General features: G+C 36.3%; 1 pseudogene; it reads right to left on the bottom strand.

Moving 5' to 3' along the window:
• Nucleotides 1-4760: 4760 nt before the first annotated feature.
• LOC110201911 (ADP-ribosylation factor 1 pseudogene) lies at nucleotides 4761-5292 on the bottom strand (annotated as a pseudogene).
• Nucleotides 5293-6358: the final 1066 nt, after the last annotated feature.

Below are 6358 nucleotides of genomic sequence, written 5' to 3'. Positions count from 1 at the left end.
AGTTGTTCTCTTCTTCAGTGTTCTTCCTTGGGACAGGAAAGACCAGGAACTGCGTCTTAATCACATAAAAGATTCCTCATCTGTAGGTTCCAGGCACAGATGGTGGAAGTAGAGCTGCTTTGTCTAGAGGGGAAAATTCTCAAGGATTAGAAATATACCCAAGTAGAATTATGCTTTTTCAAGGACTAGTGGATTCCTCTTCTTTGGAGGTATTCAGACAAAGGCTGGATGAACATTAGTTTTGTATGCTGCAGACGACATGTTTGTTCATGTATGTGCTGTAGTAAAATGACCTTTGAGGTCCCTTTCAACTGAAATCATATGATTATGTGATTTAGGGAAGAAGATGAAGAGATTTTTTTCCCCTATTAGTAGTTGGAAGTAAGTAGTTAATTTGTCGCTAAGGCTACACAATTGCCTTGGGAAGATGGCTGAGACTCTAGTCAGTATCTCCCACTAGGTATGTTTCCATGAAGGAATGCCTGGTGAACATATGGTGAGCACTTGCTCCTTAGGCCAGCTCTGGTATCTTGAATGATATAGCTATGTCTGCTTTTGCCTCATTCGTGGAGGTTAGTCTTAATGAGAGTTAACATTTATGCATAATTTAAAGTTTGCAAAGTATTCTGAATACTTTAGTTCTTTTGAGTTTCATGACAAACTTTTCAGGCAGGTACTAAAAATAGTTTTCCTTCCCTTTTCACAGATGAGAATGCTAAGGTTGAAAGATAATATATCTAGAGCTGGAAAAGACCTCAGAGCTTTCTGAATCCAATCCTCCCTCCCTCCCTCCCTCCCTCTCTCTCTCTCTCTCTCTCTCCCCTCTCTCTCTCTCTCTCTCTCTCTCTCTCTCTCTCTCTCTCTCTCTCTCTCTCTCTCTTCTTTTTAATAAGGAGAAGTGAGGCCCAAAGATGTTATATAATTTCCCCAAAGTTATACAGGTTGTAGTTTCAGAGCCTGGATTCAAACTCTGGTTTCATGGATCCAGATTTAATCTCTTTTTTCATTGTACCATGACTCATGACTTGTCCATGATTATATAGACATGTCTATTGTCAGGAATTTTGTATTTCAAGTGCCTAGTACAATACCTTGAAGACAGTAGGCATTTAATAAATGCTGATTGATTGGTGTGTGCTTAAGTTTTTTTTTTTTGCTTTTTTTTTGGTGAGGCAATTGGGGTTAAGTGAGTGTGCTTTAGTTTTAAATTAAACTTTAACTCTACTCTGGTTTTGTCCTCATTTCTGATAAAGATTCAATGTCTTTGGATTATTGCCTGTTTATAATTGGCTGTTTATTTATTGTTTTCTGAACTTAATTGACCACCAAAGGTTATCACAAGTTTTATAGATTTTGCTAGACAAACTATATAAGGTTAATTATTGCTTTCTGAACTTAATTGGTAGAATTAAGGTACAGTGAGTTTTATTTTTCAACAACACATCCACAAAGAAGAACTTTGAGACTTCAGAGGTAAAGATTTGAACAAGGTTCATAAAGCTTTCCAGATGAATCTTAATTTAAATTAGATCTCCCTTTAATAAATCTAATTCATTTTGTACTACCTGGATAATTAAAGTAGAAACTTCCTGAGGATTAGAATAATCCAGAAATGAAATTGTGATTTTTCGTGAAGTAGTGGGTTTCCCTCCTTGAAAGCCTTCACACAATGGCTGGATGAACACTTGCTTGGTATTTTGTAGACAAGATATTTGTTCATGTATGTGCCATTTAGGATGGTCTTTGAGGTGCCTTTCAACTCTGAAATGGTATGATTACATGATTTAGGAAAAAAGAGGAAAATATTTTTTCCCCATAAGACAGCTGAAAGTTAGCAGCTATTCAGTAGCTGAGGCTTTTCATTTACCTAGGGAGGATTGCCCTTACTTTGGTCAGCATGTGGGATTTGATTGCACTGTGGGGCTTCCCTGGAGACTTCCACCCAGAGTGTTTCCTTTTGGATGATTAGAGGGCACATATTAGACACTTTCTTCTCTCCTCAGTGTTTCAGGATATTGAATGCTATAACCATGTCTTATTCTTTCTCGTTTATAAAAGGCAGTCAACCCCCCCCAATTAATATTAATGTTTTTGAAAAATGTAATAAAATATTTTCCCACACTAACTCTAAGAAAAAAATAGCTAACATTTATCTAATAATAGCTAATAATAATTCTTAAAGTTTTCAAAGTACTTTTCATTAGGTTTTCACAATAAACCTGTGGAGAAAGCACTACAAAGGTTGTTTTTCCCATTTCTCAGTTGAGAATGCTAACATTGAAAGTTTATACATTTAGAGCCAGAAGGAACTTTTGAGCTCTCTAAATCCAGTTCTCTCTTTTTTATTGATGAAAAACATAAGCCTAGTGATATGAAGCAAAATTTCCATGATCATAGATGCCATAGGGGGCAGATCCTGGATTCAAACTTTTGCTTCCTGAATCCAAGTTCACCTCTTTTTTTCCTTGGTTCCATCACTCTCAACTTCCTTCTGCATATACAGCACAATTGTCACAGGCAATTTTAGTCTTTGTATTCCAAGGACCAAGTACAGTACCTACTATGTGGAAGGTACTTAATAAACTATTGTTGTTGATAAAAAGTTGATGAATTAATGTTAGTGCTGCCATCTCCATAAATTCATGAGAGCCAGGTTCCTACATGGGCAGCAATACTGATGGAGACTCAACTGGAGATATCATGACCCCCTACTGCCACCTCAACATTTGCAGCCTTTACTAATTTTTTTTAAAGGTTTCTAATGGCTGTTAGGATGTCCTTTGATTATGCTTCAGAGTTAGGATCGTCATTAATGAGCTCTCTAAGAAAAAATCCCCAAAATGAGATGGAGCTACAAATGAATTCTACCAACCACCTAAAGAAAAACTAATTCCAATACTATACAAACTATTTGAAAAATTGGTAAAGAAGAAGTCCTACCAAATTCCTTTGATGACACAAATATGAGGAAAGCAAAACAGAGAAAGAGAGTCATTGAGCAATTTCCTTAGTGAATATCAATGTAAAATTTTTGAATAAAACAATAGCAAGTAGATTATAGTGATAAATCACAAAAATCATACTCTGTGACCAGGTGGCATTTATGCCAGGAATGTAGGGCTTATTCAATATTAGGAAAACTATCTATGTGATTGACCATATCAATAACAATAATAACAAAAATCATATGATTATCTTAATGGACACAGAAAAAGCTTTTGACCAAATACAACATGCATTCCTATGAAAAACAATAGAGGCATAGGAATCAATGGAGCCTTTCTTTCTTTCTTTCTTTCTTTTTTTTAATAGTTCAGAGATTTTATTCTAATAGCTTTAATTACAGTGCTTGTTTGTGGAAATGAAAACTGAAAACAAGTATACAAAACAGTTGATTACTAATTATGTATTGAAAGCAGTAAGAGTTTCTACAATACCAAACAAATCAGTTTTGAGTTTTTCCTGAGATAAAGTTTAACAGTTCCAGCTTCTTCAGTGTTTATCAAAGTACAAAAGAAAAAAAAGTAAAGATGAGGAGTAGTAAAGGACATTTCATACATATACAGATAGGAGGATTGTTCCAAAACAGGACTGAATACTTCTAGAATGGAATGACTCCCCAAGTTCTCATGCTCAATTTATTTTTTCAAAACTTAGACACCATAGAGAAATGCCTGGTGTTCTGGATTATGTTTTTGAAATATCTCCAGCCAAGCTTTGGGGCTAATGTAGGCAGTGCTTCCTGTGAAGAGGTTTCAAACAGAAGCACCACACACTTGACCAAAATTAAAAGGGTGGTTTTTTGTTGTCCAAATATGTCAGAAAGCTCTTCTCAATGTTTATATCCAGACATAATTGTGTCCTTCCTAAGTGTTTTTCAAGTATGATGGAGAGCTAATCACAGCCTGACCTGAATTGCAAGGGGGAAAAAGTCTAGTTTTAAATGGTTTTTGATTGAAGATCTAATGCTTTCAATGTACAGCCTGATTTGAACCACAACCTCAAAGCTTTTTTTTCCTAATAAGTATCCATGCGAGCACAAATACAAGCACAAACTCTATGAAATATATAAAGATCCAAAGGCGTAGCGTTACACAGATCTCTATTTTAACCATGCAAAATTGATCACTTGTTTGATTTTTATCATCATTTCTCAAGTTTCAAAAGAGAAACTGCAGACAATTACGATGGGCTGGTATTCAAGTTGTTACCTCAAAACCAACACTAAGCATATTTCTCTGTTCTGTGTGTTCCAGTGCTTTTCTTTTCTTTTGTCTTTTTCTTTTTTTACTATTTAAAAAAATACACTGAGTTCAGGTTAAAAACCAACCACCAAAATAGATCTCAACACAGATCTCACAAGCCAGTGGAAGTAGCATTTGACCCTGCTGCTGTATGTTAACCTCCAGCAACCGAAGTGTTAATGTGCTTAAAATCCCTTCCCGGTACTAAACAGTGAATTGCTTTTTTTTTGAAATAAAAAAGCTGAGTGCTATTGCATAGGAGTGCCAGAAACTGCCACATTGAAAACAAAAATTGTTTGCATTAAATAAGAAACATGTTTTCAGGCCTATATTTGCCACATTTACAGCATGGTACAATACATACAGTGACAGGTGGTAGAAAAAACAGCTTCCGGCACTCAATCCCACAAAGTAGCACAGTTTGCCACATGAGAGTAAAGCAAAGGACGAATAGGAGGAAATAAGAGGGATAGAAGGAAAGAGGGAGGAGAAACTTTTGTTGATTCATTTCTGGTTTCAGAGCTGATTGGACCAGTCCAGTCCTTCATAGAGCCCACCCCCACTAGTGGCACAGGTAGTTTGGATGTACCAGTTTCTGTGACAAAGAGAATGCAGTCCAGGTTTATCTGTGATTTCAGCTGCATTCATGGCACTGGGAAGATCCTGCTTGTTAGCAAACACTAATAAGACTGCATCTCTAAGCTCATCCTCTGCCAACATTCTCATCAGTTCTTCTTGGGCCTCATTCATTCGTTCTCTGTCATTAATATCAGCCACAAAAATCAGTCCTTGTGTGTTCTGGAAGTAACAGTGCCTCAGGGGTTGGATCTTGTCCTGGCCACCTACATCCCACACTGTGAAGCTAATGTTTTTTGTATTCTACAGTTTCTACATTGAAACCTATAGTGGGAATAGTAGCTACTATTTCACCCAGCTTCAGTTTGTACAAAATAGTTGTCTTTCCTGCAGAATACAGACCAACCATTAGGATCCACATTTCTTTTCTGCCAAAGAGCCCCTTGAAGAGGTTAGTAAATATATTCTCCATGGTCCAAGTGTGACGGGTTGAACGCTGGCAAAAGAAACCTCCCCACTCCTGAGCCTTGTGCTTCCTGTCTTCTCACCTGTTGGAGGCTGCCAATCTTTTTTTTTTTTTTTGGTTCTACAGGCTTGGTTTCACTCCCACCTGGAGCCTTTATTAGTATAATAAATAGTATCTATCTAAGACCAAGAGCAGGAATTATGTGGAATGGGGATAAACTTGAAGCCTTCAGGGATGAAGCAAGAATGTTCATTATTACCACTATTATTCAATGTTATAGTAGAAGTGCTAGTTATAGGCTATAATACAAGAAAAAGAAATTGAAAGAATAGAAATAGGTTTTGAGGAAATAAAACTATTGCTCTTTGCAGATGAGGTAATGGTATACTTAGAGAACCCTAGAGAATCTACTAAAAAACTCTTTGAAACAATTAACAACTTCAGCAAAATTGCAAGATATGACATAAAGGCATATAAATGATCAGTATTTCTACATTCTACTGATAAAACCCAACAGGAAAAGATAGAAAGTAGAATTCCATTTAAAATAACTGCAGACAACATGAAATACTTGGGGGTCTGCCTGCCAAAACAAACTCAAGGATTATGTGAACACAGTTACATAACACTTTTCACACGAATAAGTACAGATCCAAACATTTGGAGAAATATGAATTGCTCATGGGTAGGCCTAGCCAGTATAATAAAAATGACAATTCTATTTATTTTACTTATTTAATGCCATGCCCTTTGACCCAGGAAAATCACTATTTGTCTATCGAAAAGAGGTCAAAGAGAAGGGAAAAGTACCTATTTGTACCCTCAAAAAATTGTAGCACTCTTTTTGTGATGGCAAAGAATTGGAAATTGAGGGGATGCCCATCGATTGGAGAATTCCTGAGTAAGTTATGGTATATGATTATGATGGAATATTATTGTGGTGTAAAAATTGATAAGCAAGATGGTTTCAGAGGAAAACCTGTGATGACATATGAACTGAAGCAATGTGAAGTAAACAGAACCAGGAGAACATTATACACAGTAACAGCAATATTGTAGGGATGATCAACTA

Source organism: Phascolarctos cinereus, unplaced genomic scaffold (genome assembly GCF_003287225.1).
Source record: "Phascolarctos cinereus isolate Bilbo 61053 unplaced genomic scaffold, phaCin_HiC Scaffold_4;HRSCAF=312, whole genome shotgun sequence".
NCBI classification, from domain to species: Eukaryota; Metazoa; Chordata; class Mammalia; order Diprotodontia; family Phascolarctidae; genus Phascolarctos; species Phascolarctos cinereus.
Note: the sequence above shows the minus strand (reverse complement) of the source record. Positions and strands in the feature narration are given on the sequence as shown.